The sequence below is a fragment of the Dunckerocampus dactyliophorus genome, chromosome 17, assembly GCF_027744805.1.
Source record: "Dunckerocampus dactyliophorus isolate RoL2022-P2 chromosome 17, RoL_Ddac_1.1, whole genome shotgun sequence".
NCBI lineage: Eukaryota > Metazoa > Chordata > Actinopteri > Syngnathiformes > Syngnathidae > Dunckerocampus > Dunckerocampus dactyliophorus.
Genome location: NC_072835.1, coordinates 17576762 through 17596152, shown reverse-complemented (window position 1 = coordinate 17596152; position 19391 = coordinate 17576762). Strand labels below are relative to the sequence as shown.

General features: G+C 40.5%; 1 protein-coding gene across 1 annotated transcript in view; it reads right to left on the bottom strand.

Moving 5' to 3' along the window:
* LOC129170496 (zinc finger and BTB domain-containing protein 7C) overlaps positions 1-19391 on the bottom strand; it is a 59000-nt gene that overhangs the window by 17381 nt on the left and 22228 nt on the right. Inside the window, exon 3 of the mRNA XM_054758157.1 lies at positions 7718-7846. The gene's annotated coding sequence lies outside the window, so the exon portion shown is untranslated. The remainder of the gene's footprint in view (positions 1-7717; positions 7847-19391) is intronic.

Here is a 19391-nt window from a genome sequence, read left to right as displayed (position 1 = left end):
AATGCTAAATATTTGTATTTGCAAGTGAGCACGGTTATGCAAAAACGACTTCTTCTGAGGAAAATGGTGCCAATCAAGTTTTTTTTTTACATTACATTTGACAACATTGCTGATGTTTTTTCAACATGTTTCTTAATTTCCCAGTAAATAATAAATATTCAGAATGTCCTAGCTTTGTTTGGCATACGGCGGCAAATACTACATGTCTGCTGTGTCACATGTTGTTTTTAAAACAAACAAGCAATGCGGTTAGTCTGGAGCTTGTTTTTGTCCCACGAGGAAGCCACAAGTGGATATCACGTTCATGGGGTACGTACTAACTTTTTCAAGTGTCGAACAATTTTGCTCTCTTGTCATTATACTAATTATGTCTTGTCCTCAAAACTCGATTTGTGTGTGGTTGTTTAATGAACAAAAAAACATAGTGTGTCCAGCCTTATGATGGTGATAGTATCACAAGGGTCTCCTATCTCACCAGCTGATTTTTAGTACCTTACAAAGGGTCAAAGAATATTTGCTTCAACTCTTAGTTTTTTATTGTCACTGTTAAATTCAGACTTTATTTATTTCTATTATTTTATTCTGTTAAATTTTGCTATCTTGATCTAAAAAAGTAATTATTGAACAGTTTGTTTCCCACGTTTACAAATTACTCCAAACATGTATCAATTTAAACTCAGGTTTGTGTCAAATGGTATAAAAATATTTACCTATTTGCCAGGGGCCCTTGAAATTGTCTAACGGTGCCCCTGACCAATAGCACTCATCACAAATAAACTGAAAAATGTAGTTAATCCATGTGATTGGTATCAGTATTGGCTGATGTCATTCATGGATGGTCGGAATTGGTAGCATAAAACCCTGATCGGAACATCCCTATTGTTGTCCCATGATGTAGCTATTGACCCCTGCCATCCAAAGTAGCTTAAAGATTGAGTGAATATGACTAATTATGTCTGTTACCTGTCCGCTGCTGCATTTCAGGTGATCTGAGAAGCTAACGGGCTAACTGTGGGCGGATCGCAGCGATTAGATCGCATGAGCGGGCCAAGCGAGCCGATCCCACACACTCGTGTCTCTGTAATCGCCATGCAGCCTCTCACACGCAGGTGGGTGGACCCACTTATTCAAGCCAGAGCCTTTCTTTTTAGACATTATGAAATCACGCTCTCGTTTATGGCTGCCTTTTTACTTCTTCTACCCTCACCTATAACTCCCATATTCTGAGTGACTGAGAAGCTCAGCTCTCTTTAAAGGTTCCAGTAGTTGACAATCAAAACAACATAAACACTGCATTACAATTCAATGTACACGCGACACAACATAACTAGGTTTGAACAACATAGCTAATGGCAAGCTAATATTTACTTTTAATTCATGATTATTGGAACAATTTAACATCGCTTTTGTTCAATATCATTTCTTTATTATGTATATGTCAATGTTAAAGCCCATGTAAGGTCCTGGAGAGGAACATGATTTTTACATTTTTGGGTCCTAGAATAAAGCAACTTTTACTCTGAGTTGGAGACAGTGACCTCTGCTGCCACTGATGGTAATTACAGGCTGATATGAACACTTTCTGATTCAATTGTGTCAATATTTACATATTTTAGTCAAAATTGACCAATTTTTAATATATTTTGCATTAATATACATTGTATAGCAGTGGTGTGCCGTCAGGGCCAGCACAACCTTCTCTGCTGGCCTAAATACTACCAGAAGCACTGCTCTACATTTACAACAAAAATTCTACTATTTGTTCCATGAAATGGTATTAATTTATACCCAACACTCTATTATCTTCCTTTCGTAGTGTGTCTGCACTGCTTCCAGTATGTGTGTTAGATTTTTTTTTGTCCAATCAGATTTGAGCTCCTATGTGTAACCCTATCAATGTAATCTGCCCATGGCCTTCAGAATCAGTCGGGCTGACCCACGTCACTTAAACACTATTATCAATGGGGCGGTTTCCTTAACCAATCAGATTGCAGATTGGCCTCACAGTGCCAGCTCGCAGGTGTACAGTAACGTCAGCATGGTTGATGTCTGAAAGCCTATGCCTAACACTCAAAAGCTACCAGTGCGCTTGAACACATCATTACATGAAGAGCTCAGTGCTTAATTCAGGGTTCCTATGGTTTTGACATTTCAAAATTCCATACTTTTTCCAGACTTTGCCTAGACTCAGTAAATAGGTGTGTATTATTAGAGCCGCAAGATTATTAGAGCCAACATTTTTGCCTCTTTTCTGATTTTTTTTGTATGTTACTGCTGGTTTGTATAATTGTGACATGATAGCGGTGATAATAAGAGTGGAATTGGGTCAGTTAAGTCCCCACCAAAGGCCCAGGTGCCAAATGCACTGCCTGCCACTGCTACAATATACAGACATTCCACCTTGAATGTAGCATGAAAAATATGGCCATAAGTCACTGATGTTGTACCTGCTGGCTCACTATCTACATTGCAGTTCATGTCAAAAATGTGTGGTGGGATTCTGTGCAAGATCTTCCACCCAGACATGCCTTTGTCCACAAGCAGTGGCGGAGTACCTTGGTCACTCCCCGGCCACCCCCACGGCTGGGGTACAATTTTGACAAACGCAGCTCTGTGGTGCAGAGCATTAGTTCAGCCTAACCGCTGTTTCCGCTTGGACGCATTTCACTGCAGCACACAACTTTCCGTGTGGAAGTGCTGCCAATGAAACGGTGTCTTGCATGACCTGCAAGCAGCAGGTCAGTTTTCCATGATTACTTTGGTCGGTTCCGGTCAAGTTTTCTCACCACGTTGACTTTGACTTAAATTCTGAAGCGTGATTCAGCACATAAAACTGTTAATAATGGAAGCTCTCCGTAGCAGCATGAGTGGACATGTAAACCAAGGAGTCTAGAGTTAAAACAGGAGTGCTGATCAGCAGCCACTTCCGTATTATGTCCTGCGCGGGTTTGGCCGCCATGATGGTGAGCAAAATCCAGAAACTATGCATTGAAAACATGTCGTTGGCACACTGCTCAGTTATTAATTGCTCTAATAGATGGTCCAAAAGCAGTGGCGGAGCTACGGGGTGGCCACCACTGGTCACTTTCTGGCCACCCCACTGGCCATCTAGACAATTCAGGTATCAACCTATTGCCACCCCTATGTGAGTAATGGTCTCAGCTTGTCCACCCCAATGAAAAATTTCTGCCTCAGCCACTGTCCACAAGGAATAGAAAAAGGGCCTTCCCACAACAATGCAAGCGTGAAATTGTCCGAAAGGTCTCCCTAAAATTAAAAATTAAGATTTAGAGACCAGGGCCGACCTCCGGGAGCGTGAGGGCTCGCCTCCTAGTCGGGCAACTGTGTGTTGTCACGAGGAATGCGAGTATACACAAATCCAAGAAGGAGGGTTTTTTTCTTTCCTTTGGCAAGACCCGAGCCTCCCACCCACAGCAGCCTCTTCAAGCCTCCTCCCATATCCTCTATTCATCGGCGAGGGGGGCGGCTTACTCACCCAGCCCAGCACCACACAACAAAACCTGGACTGCAGTCCTGTACGGAGGAGGGCCAGCACGCACATGCATGCACAAACAGCCACTCTGCTGCTGCTGTAGGCATGCACGGACACACTAATGCTACAGTAGGTTCATACCTATGTGAAGATTCATAATAGCAACGGCACTTCTTAAAAAATCTATCCACTTAAAAATGCATTTGTAGGCTGTCAAGTACATGCCAAAGAAACAGGTGGTAACTAGTCCAATGATGCATTGCACCAGTCAGAAGCCAGAAGAAAGTAATTTCTAGAAAAGGTACCTTTTCTATTACCTCAAGTTTGAATCAACAAACTAGCAACTGATAGTGGAGTTATGTGGAATATCACAGATGAAGTTAAAGTTAACAAAACAAAAACTTGGCTAACAAAATAAGTTGATCATGACTGACAAAATGTGATTACTTTATCACAAAGTTGTATAAAGCCATCACAGCAATATTTTGCTGTTTGTTGTCAGTTTTTTAGGAATCGATAACACACTTAACACGGAGACACCACTTGTTGCTAGGTAGAATTGACAGGGCACAATCAGAACTGCGTCGTAGACAAATGAAAAAAACGACAGTCATGCTCCCTAACATCAACTATAAGTAATACAGGACCAGTTCATTTGTACCGTGTGCACACTAATTGTGTCCCCCTCTGTATTAAACATAAAATGCATGCTGAGTCACAGCAAGGCTTGGTTCTCATTTTCAAATGCGCAATTCCAGTAACTGAAAATGTGTGGTGCTTTATGTGTCGACACTAAGCCAAAATGGGAGGGAAGCTTATACACACAACGAGGAAAACGAGCAGCAGGAAACAAAAGCTGAAGCACTTTGTGTTTCTGAATGCCAACCTTCACTAAAGACTTCTTTCTTTTAGTTGTGCACATTTAAATTGATATTTTCTTGCGTAATGTTTAGTTGATGTTGTGTTCTTTCATTGTAAATAGCTGGAAATGTACAAAAAACTAACACAGGCAGATTGGACCTTTTTGTCTAATTAAGATGGGTTTGTGTTTTTGTATTTTATAATTACTTTTTTGTGGCAATCTGTTCCATGTTGAGCAAATAAATGAAACCACATAAACCAAAAACATTTCCTATAATTCTATTTTTACGTTAGAAATTAATTTTTTATTGTATTTTGGTAAGAAATACAGTAAGTTTAAGCAACAAAAACATCTGAGGAGCCTTTTGGGAGCCGAAGTGTTTCCAACAAAGATGTTGGTGACACCAAGCTAAACCACAAATGAAGATCTAATTGTCTTCATTTATATGTGTGCTGAAAACTATAATGACAGAAAACAAAGTTGAGCCACTGCAACACAAACAAAATGCTTCAAGCTTAATCAATCACATTTTGACAAAGTAAGCATTAATATCCAAACCTATCGATATAAACTATAATGTAATTAAACGTACGGCATTCCTGTGTGCTAATTCAACGTCGATGGCATGTAACACAGTCTCGCGCAGTCTCTTGCTAGCAATCTTTGCCACTGTCGCTACGCAATACGTACCCGGAACGCAATCGGTGTCGCGCTTGTGCGAGGACTACTTCACTTCTTCCTTTAGCAAATTTTTACGACAGCGCTTCTGCGACGTGGTAGTTATTTTTTTTTATGTATGGACATAAATGGTGAATAGCCACAATTCATATATGTAATAAATTGGGAGGTTGCATTGTTAGTGACTCTTCTTATAAAAAAAAAACTTCGCTAGCATGCGGTTGTTTCTATTGTCCTTATTCACCAAGACTGAGCGTACGTAAAAAGTTACGCAATGCACGTAGCACAGACCTAAACGTCATATCTGGTTACGTGTAACATACATAACTAAATAAAATAAAACACATAAAATGCAATTATATTTCAATGTAAACAACCATAAGCAGAGTGCAATGATGGATTTATCTAGAGCAGGGGTGTCAAACTCGTGCCATGGAGGGCCGTAACACTGCAGGTTTTCTTTCCAGCCAGTCACTAAAGCAGGTGATTTTAATGATCAACACCTTCAGTTTGAGGGAAGGAGCTCATCAATGAAATCACCTGCTGAAGAAACTGGTTGGAGAGAAAACCTGCAGCGTCTTGGCCCTCCAGGGCACAAGTTTGACACATGTGGTCTAGAGGATTCAGCTGGAGTTTTTTTTTTTCTAAACTGAGAAATACCAGCCATCCAAACATATCTTCCAGAAAATGCTTTTGTGTGTATTTTTTCAGTGGCGAAAAAAACTTAAAATGATTTATGGAACAAAGAAAAGAGGGCTTATAAATTGTCGACATGCACGGATATGATACAAGAAAAAAAAGATCGATTATGTAGTAATTTCTCAAATTTCTATCTATCTTAATAAAGTTGTTAGGAGTCGGCGGGGTGCGTATACTGCTTGCTGCCGTAAAATAGATCGACTGATGGCGTAGATTACACATACCTTACATGTGACTGCGGAAAAATAGGCCAACCAGATGTAGACGCGTTCTGCACATGTGAAGAACCCAGTTGAACAGATCGCGTCCACTGGCGTAAACCAGAAGTACATTTTAGCGATAATATTTTTTTAATACAAACTTTCATAAACCATGAATTATTCATCACAACCACTTCTAATCACTTTTAGCAAAATCGAAATATTTTTAGCATGATTTATTTATTTATTCAATTTATTATTTAATTGACTTAAGTCACAATTGACTTAAAACGTTGCCTGTACAGAAATAGACAAATGATGTGTGCACACGTGACCTACTGCATCCATAGCACAGGCTGTCTTAGCTTGCCAACCCAGTCTGGATTGTGCAAACATGAATGAAGACATGCCTCAGGTGATGTTTGCTGAAGACAAAAGCCTAGCACATGGATCAGCTTCAATTCACATAATCCTGTCAGGTCGATCAGAAAAGGAGAGTTCCGGGAGTCGGGGTGTGTGTTGGTGTGTTTTAGTGTATAGTAGGTGTGGCTGTGTCTACTGAACTGTGTCCTCATCTAACCTCCGTGTGACACACCTCCACCATGCTTCCTCTCACATGTCTCGTGAGATAATTTCAAAGGACGTTGCTTGTTACAAATACCCCCGCAGGGCTCTTTATTAGGTGCACCTGCACACTAATGTGAGAACCATGCTACATTTTCCATTGCTGTCAATGTAAGTCAGCTCTTTATTTGACAGGAGTAGGACGTCATTACTCCATATAACAGTCCGACGCACAGTTTCATCTTACAATCAACAATAAACTCATCACACAGCAACGTGTGACAAAAGTTATATCTCAGAAATATGCAAACATGTACCAATACGAGTTTAAAATGAAAAAAACCCAACATTTTACAGTTTTCATATAATGCATTTCATTTGAGAAAACCATTTCATAGGAGGAGCATAAACATAGAAAATGGTGGATGGCGCTGCAATGCTGCCTCTGTTAATTGTTAATTGCTAATTGTTGATTCATGTGAAATCTGAGAGCTAATGGAAAGGACTTCAGAGCTAATTCCTTACAAATTAACAGAAATATTCATGAAAAAAAATGCCATCACTGATGATTAATGTGTTAACTTGTGAAATTTAATGCAATTGTTTGGCACATTTGGAAAGGAAAAATCCCATTTTAGAGCACAACTGTATAGAATTAATTTGAGTACAGTACTTGGCTGCAACCAGCAGAGGTGCTGTTGGGGTGAACACCATGACATCAGTTATGCTCATTTTCTTTTAGTGTTTTTTAGTGTTAGGACAATTTAAAATAATAATCTAACATAAAAATAGTATAGAAAATTTTTTTAAATAAAAAACTGCATTTATAAAAAACTATTGATTGATTGCTGAATAATTTTCCCAAAAGGCATTTGGATTATTAAAACATTTCAGACCTTGATCACATGATGTTTAAAAATGGACAAAAAACTTCTGGGAATGAAAAAAGGGGAGGTTTAAGATGAATTCCGGTAGGAGACATGTACAGTAAGTAATCCCTGCTTGCATCAGATATTACTGTCACACTCAGGCAGCCTTTGGGTGACACACAGACAAATGAAAGCTGCTTCTCAATATTAAGTCCATTAGAGGTAAAAAAAAAAACAAAAAAAAGTGACGTGATTACCAAGCACAATGCTTCCTCCTAACTATGAGGCAACACATGCACACACACAATAGTCCTCTCAGAAGAACAAGCATAAAAATGTTCAAATCACTGACCTTTCTCTGAAAAGAAACGTCTTTGATTTCAGTTCCTCTGTGGCCTTCTCATTCCTGGTCAGGAATTTCATCAACACTCTCTCAGCATTGACACTTACACAGAAGGAGGAGGAGGTGGATAAGGTAGCACTGCAAAAAAAAAAAGAAAAAAGAAAAGAAAGTTATCTTAGAAACATAACAAAACAAAAAGAAGTGATACACCCACTGCCAACACCCTTGCTTCTCCTAAACCAGTATTTGTCGGCGTTCCACTACAAGTCCACCTGTGACTCAGGGGAGGGGAGTGACGCACACACACGCACACACACACACACACACACACACACACACACACACACACACACACACACACACACACACACAGGCAAAACCTTAAAAGCTGCTCTAGAGCCTTGTTACAGCTGACAGACACGGCTGGTAAAGAGGTGATACACTGAGGTTTAAAACAAGGTGCAGCGCAATGTTCTTTTAAAAGTGGTCGGAGCCTCGAGACAGCTCCCCCATAGCAAATAATGAATATAGAACTCATGCAAGCAAACTGTGGCCATTCAAAAACTTTTGCTAACTACACAGGCAGTTTTTTTTAGATCTTACGATCTAAAAAAATTAAAAAATACAGTCCCTTGTTTATCACGGTTAATTGGCTCCGGACACAATCACGGTAACTGAATTTCCGCAAAGCAAGATTTATATTTTTGTATTTTTTTTAATATTTTAGAGCATAGAACACCTGTTTATGACTTTCTAAATATGTTTTTTTTTTGCTATTATTACAGCTCTTCCATCCATCCATCCATTTTCTACTTGTATGCCGCTTATCCTCAGTAGACATGAAATGACACCCTTATAGTCACATTTACACTCCTATTATTTATAGTTCTTTGTTTACACCACACTGCTAATGCGCAGGCCACGAGATCACTGCAGGGACACAAGACCGCCACGGCTGCATACTATAGAATGCTAGCGAGCTAACTAGTTACCCTCCAATTTATTTATTCTCAACTTAAAGGGTTTCACATGGAGTGGGGGAAGAAAGACAAAGTAAGAAGCCAAAAAGTTACCACTTCCACATGGAATAGGAGGATGTCACATGCAGTGTGACAGTAATGTCGCGTCTCATCAATGTTTTGTGTCATTACTGATGTCTAGGGACCAGAATACTACATATAGCTTGCATTTCAATATTTTTGGACTAATAATGGGCCATAGTCAACCACAAGACAGCAATCATCTATTAATTAATTTTTGGAAAAAAGGGAGGGAGCGATATCCGAACCACAATGGAAATAGAATTAATTCATTCCAGGGTCAAACTGTTGCCGTTTTAATACACTTGCCAACTGCTTAGGCAGAAAACAGAAAAAAAAATTGTATTTTTTATAGAAATACCATTAAAGTTGAATTTGAACAAGAACAATGTTTGTTCGCATGATATCACAAATGTTTATTAAAAAAAATCGTATTCTCATAAGATATTGCAACGTCCATCCATCTATTTTCCATGCCGCTTTACTTCACTAGGGTCGCGGGGGTATGCTGGAGCCTATCACAGCTGACTTCGGGCGAGAGGCAGGGTACACCCTGGACTGGTCGCCGCTATCACAACTTTTAAAAATAGTCCAACCGGGATAATAGTTTGGATTTCAAGACATTTCCCCCTCATAGGAAATAATGGAAATACAATCAATACGTTCCAGAGTTAAACTGACAAAAAGTCCTTCTCAACTGTACACAATCTAATGATAGCCAAATGACCATAAGCAGTTTCGTACACTAAGTGTTGCAAAGAACGCAACAAAGACAGAAAAAACCCGCAACAACTTGCAGTTTTAACTGACACTGTCATCTGTCATAGAGGTATTCATTTATTATGTCGTGGTTGGAGCAAGAAGCACATCATACTGAGAGCTGTACCTAATATTCTGCCTCGCACAAAGACCACAATATGAAGGTTACACCCACATGCTGCTGCTGCTTTCATGCTGCCACCTGTGGCGTGGGCGTCACCATCTCGTCTACCAAATCTGTCAAATAAACCTTTTTGTTGTTGTTGGTTGGTTTAGCTAAACTACAAATGTAGTTGTTTATCAAATGCTGCAATGAAACCTAAGCTAGTCGCTTCATGTTTTTATTGTCAAAATGACGCCTGAGATAATTATTCTACAGAAATGACGATGCTCGTTAGATCAATTTTTACTGAAAGGGTTGCAAGTGTGTCGTACTTACAGAGCAAGTGATTCGTGATACCCACGTGTTTGCCACTCGCCCTCTGTTGGTAGCTTTTCGATCGTGACTAAGGCGTGCTAGGTGCGCTTCATGTTCATGTAAGGCTGTCCTATGTTTCACTCACTGGGGATGTACGTGTGTGGGCATCGTACGAAGCTCGTGCTCGGGAGAACCAGAGTGTTGGCCGGGCAAGCCGCATTAATGTGGGATACGCTACGTGAGCAGCCGGTGTGCGTCCACGGAGGTCGGGAGAACCAGACTGTACAGCTGGAATAGTCGCCCGCCGCGGGAGAAGCCGCTGCCGTGGCGGGGCAATGTACACAATGTACTTTTAAACTTGCGACACATGCAAGGGTCACGCACTCCACCTCTGTCTTGCCCTTGCAACCTGGCAGCGTGCAAGGTTTTCCTGCGTGCACGCAGGAAATAATGTGCATCCCAATTTTCTTCCTCGGGGCTTTGCGGGCTGTCTGCGGGTTTGAAAATCGTGCTGGCTACGTGCGTGTCTCTTGCGATTTTCCCCGTTTGTGCATTTGTGCAAATTGTGGTTGCTGCAGAATAATGTGTTTATTTTGTCTTAATTTGTTAGTTGATGTTTTGTGTTTTTTTTCCCCCAACATAACTAGGTCAAAGTGATGTTAAATGTTAAGTTGCTCATTAATTTGTCATTTATAATTCTTTATTATTATATATCATTTTCTGCATGTTAAACTATAATTATTGTCTATAAAATGTGTTTTGAATTAACATTTTGGGGTTTTTGGAACAGATTAATTGGATTTACATTATTTTCTATGGGAAAATTTGCTTTGGTTAGAGTCTGTTTTGGTATGAGTCGGACCTTCTGGAACGCATTAATGATGTTAACCAAGGCACCACTGTAAATCAACAAATCACTTAAATTAATGATTAATTTATTTAAAGTAATTAATTGATTTTAATGTTTATTAGGTATGAATGTGAGAGTGAATGGTTGTATAGGCTCCAGCATAACCGCGACCCTAGTGAGGATAAGCGGTTAGAAGATGGATGGATGTATTTAAAGTAATAATGTATTTAATTCATAAATTCATTTAATGTTTTGTATTCTTTATGCTATGATATGAAATACACAACTTTTTAATATTTACCAGTCACATTAGGCGAATTTGCACCTAATGTATTGGTATCGAATCGCTATCGCTGATACCGGCCTGAATTTTCGGATCGGAAACTAAACCAGTGGTATTGCACATCACTAGTTTTTGCTGGTTAACAATCTGGTATTTACCAACTGCCCGCTAGCGGTTAATATGACGACTTTAGCGTGCTAACATTGAGTTCATTGGCAGCTGTGCTGATAGTTAGCATGTTAGATTTTGGTGTGCAAATAAGTTGTCATGAACGGCCCATGGCTATCCAAATCACTAATTGGTCAAGGAGTACCACAATGCAAGAAAAAAAATGGACATATTCTTGTTATTTGCTAATAAAGACTTCATATTTTGGTGTAGAAAAGTGTGGTATGAAAGAAAATATACAACACAACAGAGGTTAACAACTACAGTACCATTACACAACACCGTGACATTAAAGGACAAACTGGATGTGTGAGAACAGAACCCCACCTACTTGAATGAGGAACACAATCTCCCAAAGATATTACCGCCCTCTTCCCCAACACACAAGCACCACACAGACACACACACACACACACACACCTACTCTCCTGTTCGTCATACATCATCAGTATCCCCCCACCCAATCCTCCACACTGCTGCCAGGCCATAATGTTTTTCTTAGCCTCTCCTACACACATTTCACACAGCTTCCCTCTCCCTAAACATACATCATCATCCCACACAAGCCGGGCCCAGCTGACCCACTGAGAGAGAAGGTAGGAGAGTAAGAACACCATCAGGTGATGCTGCTGATGGTGGTGCTGGCCGGGGGTTAGCAGGAGATCCAGCAAACGTTAAAATGCCATCATCAGCTTTTAAAATTTATTTAATGAATGGAAGGTCGAGTCAAAAGGTCAAGGTGTTGGATCGTGTTTTGTTTTGTTTTTTAAACCGGGACCAAGGGGTGTGTTCCAACTACAGGGGGCTCACACGCCTCAGCCTCCTTGGGAACGTCTATTCCAGAGTGCTAGAGAGAATAGTACGGCTGTTAGTTGAACCTACAGGAGGTGCAATGTGGTTTTCGTCCTGGTTGTGGAACACCGGACCAGCTCTACACGCTTGCAAGGGTACTGGGGGGTGCATGGGAGTTTGCCAAACCGGCCACATGTGCTTTGTGGACTTGGAAAAGGCATTTGATGTGTCCATCACTGTGTCCTGTGAGGGGGTGCTCCGGGAGTACACGGTCGGATACTACGTGCCATGCGGTCCTTGTACAACTGGAGCATGAGCCTGGTTAGCATTGCCAGCAGTACATCAAGCCTGTTCACGGTGAACAATTAATAATAATTTATCATTTTTATGGACAGAATTTTTAGGTGCAGCCAAGGCATTGAGGGTGTCCAATTTGGGGGCCTTAGATCTCATCTCTGCTATTTGCAGATGATGTGGTCGTGATGGCCTCATCAGGCTGTGACCTTCAGCGTTTACCAGGACTAGCTTGAGTGTGAACTTCTGGGATGAGACTCGGCAACTCCAAAGCTGAGGCCATGGTTCCCAGCAGGAAAAGGGTTGGTTGAACCCTTTGGGTTGGCAGGGAGATCTTGCCCCAGGTGGTATCTCTTTATCTTCTTGACGAGTGAGGGAAGGCTGGAGCGTGAGATTGACAGAAGCTCTCCATTTACTGTACCAGTCAATCTACGTTCCTACCCTCACCTGTGGTCATGTGCTTTGGGTCATGACCGAAAAAGCAAGATCGCCGAAAAAGCTGTTGGAATGAGTTTCCTACGTAGGGTGGCTGGACACACCTTAAGAGACAAGGTGAGGAGCTCAATGTAGAGCCGCTCAGTTGAGGTGGCTCGGGCATCTAGTCCGGATGCCTCCTGATGAGGTGTTCCGGGCATGCCCAGCCGGAGGATGCACTGGGGCAGACCTAGGACATGCTGGAGGGATTATGTCTCACAGCTGGCCTGGGAGCGCCTCAGTGTCCCCCAGGTAGAGCTGAAAGAGATGGCCTGGGACCAGGAAGTACTACTCAGACTGCTGCCCCCGTGACTCGGTTAAGCAGAAGAAAATGGATGGAAGAAAATATGTGGATTTTTGAGAAAAAGGTGTATATTTTTGTGAAAAAAGTTTCATATTATAGACATTTTTTTTATATTTTAGAACTTTTTTGGGGGGGGGAAATGTATTCTTGAGAAAAGGTTGTACATTTTCATAAAAAAGGTTGTATATTTTGAAGATAAACAACTGTGTATTTTGGAGAAAAGTTGTATATTACACAGATACAAATTTGAATATTTTGGAAAAAAAAAATATTGTATTTTTTTTAGAACTTTTAAAATAATAAAAAAAAAAGGATTTTGCTGTCCTAATTGTCCAACTTTTTAAATTGAAAATGTACTACATAATACAGTTTAATATGGTTCTCTATACTATTTTCTATATAACAGAAGTGACCAAAGTTCTTCTAATCTACATAAGATTTAACGTCAAATCTTGAGGGCACCTGTAGAAATACCTAACGTTTGGTGTATATACCAGACTTATTTTTGATCACACTTTTCAAACAATTAGCATGGACCAGAATGAATGTTGTGTGTCAGGGCAAACAGACAGAGGACGTATTTAGACTTGTTTACTATGGTCAGGATTGGGCCAGTCCCATGCGGGACAATATAAAAGTATATTTAGTAGATGATAATAATCCCTATGGTCTATCAATATCCACATAATCATTATGGCCAGCAGAGAGGAGAGGGCGCTGGTCAGCGAAGGATTGTGGCTTTTGCAGTTCAGAGTGGCTAAAATAGCCACGCTCGTCGGTGAAGGACGATGAGACGACGAGCGAGCACGCTGGCAGCGGCGAGCGAACCGCGCGCTGACACAAATGACTGGCCTCCCTCACTTTCATCTCGACAGGGAAGCCGAGGCGCTGCTCAGACACAAGCAGGCAGTCGCGGGCCGCAAAGAAAGCGCTCGTTAAGGCCGGCGAGTCGCTCCAGTGCGAGGGAAAAACACACAATGTCCAAAGGGCAGGAAGTGTTTTATTTAAGCATTCTCATGGCGGCTTTATGGAGGAAGATATCTGCCCTTTATAGGACACGCTCCCTTCATAGATTGTTTTTATAAGCAAGAGTTTATGTGGCCAGCTTGTTCGTCAAATGGTTTTCGTGACTTTATAAAAGAAGCTGGCTTATTTTTATGATAAGCTAACTACAACTAACTTGCATCATCTTAAGATATTCAATTCAAGAGCGGTATCAAAAACCCTGCCATTACAAAGTTTTGATGAACACTTTTAGTGAAGTATTTATTTAATAATGTGTTTACAATCGCAATATGGAACCTCGGAAATCAAGCACACTTGGTTCCAGGAGGCGGATTGACTTTCAAGTTGTTCAGATTTGTTTTTTTATTTTTTATTTCCAATAACACGTTTTTGCCACATACAGTGCAGGTACTCAGTGTCCTAAAAGCAAGTTTTTGTTTTATTTTACAAAATGTTTATGATTGAAAAAAGCAACGGTCACTTTCAGCTATTATTTGGTTTAGCACTTCCCCGGGATGCAAGGACATGAAGGCAGGTCTGATTAAAAAGTCTCTAATATATATAGTCAGGTCACAAGCAGCTGCAGGAATCCTCACGACATAAGCAAGTCACAGGTACGAAAACGGAACATTTGTGAACAACAATCCGACAATTAGCTGTAACCCTAGCTGGGATAAACAGAACCATAATTACTCATCACTCAAGGGTGCACGCCACAGCTTTCTCGAACAGGAGTAAACGTAATGCCTTCAGCACCAAACAGAAATCAGATGTAACAAAATAAAGGGACAGAACAGGAAATAATGGCAATAATGGATAAACCAAACCAAAGGTCCAATCTGTCATGCGGAACATGACAACATCAACAACAAAATAACAAATTGGAGATATATGTCTTTCATAGACTGTGTCTATGTTTCAAACAGCTTGTTCAAATTTGGGATCATATTCATATAAGAGGCAGAAAATTTCATTATTCTGCTTCGGATATCAAACTTTTGTCAACATAAAACTATAATAATATACAGGTAGTTATTATTATTATTATTGTTATTATTATTAATAAGTTGTTCAGATTGGCACCGTATTTCAGGGCTCAGACTTTTGGATTAATATGAAACTTTTAATGGACTGAAAAGAGACGCGGTTTGTCTTAATTTTTTTTAGATAGATGGACGTACAACTATATGAATGTACGGTATTGATGGATGGATCTAAGGACACATGAATGGACGGAAGTACAAATGGACAGATGGAATGGACCGACTTATCGATGGATGATCGGAGAAAAGGACAAATGAATGGATGGAACAATAGATGAGTGGATGTATAAAATTATGGCTGGCCGAATGTTTGGATATATTTATCGATAATGATCGTGCAGGTGGACAAATGGACGGATGGATAGATGGGTGGATGTCAAAATGTGTGACTGAATGGAATCATGGATGGACAACAGTTGGTTTGATGGAAGGATGACATATACACTACCGGTCAAAAGTTTTAGAACACTCCAATTTCTCTGGAGGAAACACCTATATTTTTAAGTGATAAGATGGTCTGTCTTCCTCCATTGTTAATTCCCTTCTTTCTTGCCATTTTTGTAGCAACAAGTTGCTTCCTCCAGTACAATGCTCTTCAACTGCTGTTCAAGATGGTATAGTACCACAGTGTGTTCCGAACACTGTTTTTATGCAGACAGAGGAGGTAGTAAGTACTCCAGAACTTGGAACACCGGTAGGAATTAACTGCACCAACTGCCAAGGCTTGATCAACCTCCATTTCTGCAGAACAGCTTTAAATTGTTGACCCATTTTGTGGTCCCATAATTCTGAAACACACATTATTTTTCAGTTTTTGGGTAACCTTACCTTTTTTTTTTACCTTCTGGCACCACTTACCACTTACCTTTGTACCATTTCAAGCTATTCATTGGACTTGGACAACTTGAATTTCAAAAAATAACTGGAAAAATTGGCGTGTTCTAAAACTTTTGACCGATAGTGTATACTCTATGAATGGACCTCTGGATGGATTGACAGATTTACTGATTGACAGACGGTTGGACAGAAAGATAGATTGACAATGATTGCAGTGTATAACTGGGTAAGTGTCAATGGACGGATGAACAAAATGGATGAATGACTAATTCATCCATTAGACTAAACGTAAGAATGGACTCCATGTTGGATGGATGGAATAATCGATGAACAAATGACCATATGCAATTATTGGATGAAGTGTCAAGACATACTGTAAGGCTGGACGGAGGGTTGAACAAATGTATGTATGGACGGACGAGGGAGCGATAGAGAGAAGCATGGAGACGAGATGAGGCTGAGGTGTGAGTTTGGCTCAGTGAGAGCAGCTGTATAGAGGACACTGTGGGTGGAAGTGGTAGAAGAGTCGTGGGTGAGCTCGGAGTTTAACTGCCAACACTCTCTGCTCTCGCAAACTGTCCACACACACAGACACACACATACAGTCACATACTTAAATAAACACTCAATTCAAAATAAGTGCGCTTATAGCGTGTGTCAACATCCCCTGCTTAAATATGCTAGACATGCTATGTAGCGTACTGTATCTCGTTGGTTCTTGCTTGGGTGTGACATTGTTGAATCAAGTGCTGTCATGATGTTTTTTTTTTTTTTTTTTATTGGATATCCTAAAAAGTTTGGCATCGCATAAAAGCACGGGCGGGAGAGCATGGGTGAGGCAGGGGTTTTTGCTCAGTAGTGAATTGTAGGTTGTAGAGGCTTCCACTATGATAAATAACGAGAGCAGTGGATCCTGAAATAGAGTACTACCTCCCCCCCACGCCATCCAACCCTCCCTCCTTGTCCCTGTGGTCCGCTCTCATGAAGCTCCCGTCCGGCCCGTGACTTTTCCAAGTGATCCCCTCCCTGCTGCCTCCTCTGTTATGGTTAGCATGTTGACTAAATCTGTAGTCGTGCTCCTGTAATTAGGGCTTCGCCTTAGCTGGATTGAGTGCTACACACTGGCAGCTGGTAGACATGTCCACACTCAAGCACACACCCACATGCACACCATCGGTGGGACAAAATACCGATCTTTTGAAATGTTACATTATCAACTGTCACGGTATGGTATCAATACACCAGTATCAATACTGTCACTTTCCAAGTATGTGCAGTCTTGTACTTTATAATGCACTTATTTAATATGATGGATAATATTCTCCTCTATATACTGTGAAAACTGCATGCCCAAACAACCAATGAAAACATGTTTCATGTATACGCAAAACCCCCAAAATATGGTCCCAAATTTCAAGTTACTTCAAAGATTACATCACCGTCCAGTGAAAAACACATCATAAAATTTCGTATGTTTTGTTTGGTATTTATTCGCCCAAAAATCAACGAACAAAATATGTTTGGAGTTTTGAAAAGGAAAAGAAAATATATACATACAGTCATGTGAAAAAATTAAGACGGGTGTCTTAGGCTGCGTTCACACTTGGGGTTCCGTTTTCTGGTCTGGACTGGTCTGCTTAGCGTTCACACTGCTATTTTTGTCATGGGACAAAAGGGTAAATACATACTCATAAAGTAAGAACTTGATTGGACAGCTTTCGTGACATGTGCTGTAACTCAACTATTCCAAAACCAAAACACCATATGCTGGGTTGAATACGTATAACATTATATTCTGTTATTTTTACCATCTTAGATTTCACAAAAAGCTTCAAAATAGACTTTTAAAGAGCACTGTTGTCACACACACACACACACACACACACACACACACACACACACACACACACACACACAGAGGGAGTGTTGACACATTTCCTTCATATCTGTCATTTCTGCATGCTTTTTGTTGGCATTTTAACACCGATCTGGGTCTTTGGTCCATGTAGCGTTCACATTTGAACCGAACCACACCAGAATTCACTTAGAAGCGGACTGAGACCCATATCTCAAGCAATCTCCATCCGCTTGTTTGGTGTACGCACCCAGATAATCACATTACCGCTTGACCGAACCGAACGACCTGTAAGAGCAGAACAAACACACTAACAGTTCCTTTTAACAAAAAAAACATGACAAGCGTGAACACACCCCTTAATGTATCCTTTCATTTGTTCTTCTGTTCCACCATCAGTCCATCCCGAATTTGTAAGTCAAGCAATACTTCTGTACATCTACTTCAACAGAACATTGAAGACAGAACCTAATCATTTTTTTATCGTTCGCCATCATTTTAACCTCATTCACCCAATTATAAATAATCCTTTTTGAAAGAAGTGATGACTCAGCGTTGAAAAAAGTCATCAACAAGAACAGAGGAGTTGACTCACACAACAACAGATCACACTGAGACTCGACTCAGCTTGTTTGTCGTCTGTCTTCTGCTGTTTATCACTATAGTTTGGGTCTTTGTGAACCACACAGTGTTGTGTCTGTATCAGTTTCTTTTGTTTTGTTAGACCTGCTGACAAAGGTTCAACACTTCAACACATCAGATTTAAAATAAACCCCCACAAGAGCACCTGGGCAGTAGTGTCAGCCCAATCAAATGTGCGAAATTGGTTGCCAATTTTGTAGCCTAATTGTGGTATTTCAAAAACTGTCACTGCCCTCCACATCCATACTTACTTCATACTGGCTTTGAACTCTGTGAGCAAGTGTTACCATGCTAACAAGTGCCAAAAGGTCTCACCTGTAAAGTGAAGACAGAAGAACACTTCTACATGAACACAGATGACCAAAATAAATGAGTAGAGACGCATAATAGATGACATTCAGGGTTCGCTGGTTATGAATATGAAACCAATGACTCATGTGTGAACTTCACAGATCTTGACCTAGTTGACGTTTTAACGTGTTAGACATCACGCTCAGGTCTCCATCGTTTAAACAACCCAGTGTTCTTCCCCTGGATCTGTCATTCCATCAATATATCTGTTCATTTAGATGTCATCCATTAATCTGTCCATCCATCTGTTTGTACAGTCCATATATTGTCCATACATCCTTTTCGTCTGCCAGTGCTCAAATCTTTACGTCCATCAATCCTTCCATCTACCCATCAATTCCAGTGTTTAGACAACCACCCATTTGTCCTTGATGAATCTGTCCAACCATTGATCCATTTGCTCTTCCATCATTGCTCCAACCATTTAGCCTGTCAATCCATTCAAGCATCTGTTGTTGATCCTTCAGACTTTTAGATAACCTTCTATCCAATACCTCTCTGCCAGTTTTTTGTCACATTCTGCGATCATTTGACTAAGCTTTTCCTCACGATGCAGAGACAATCTCTC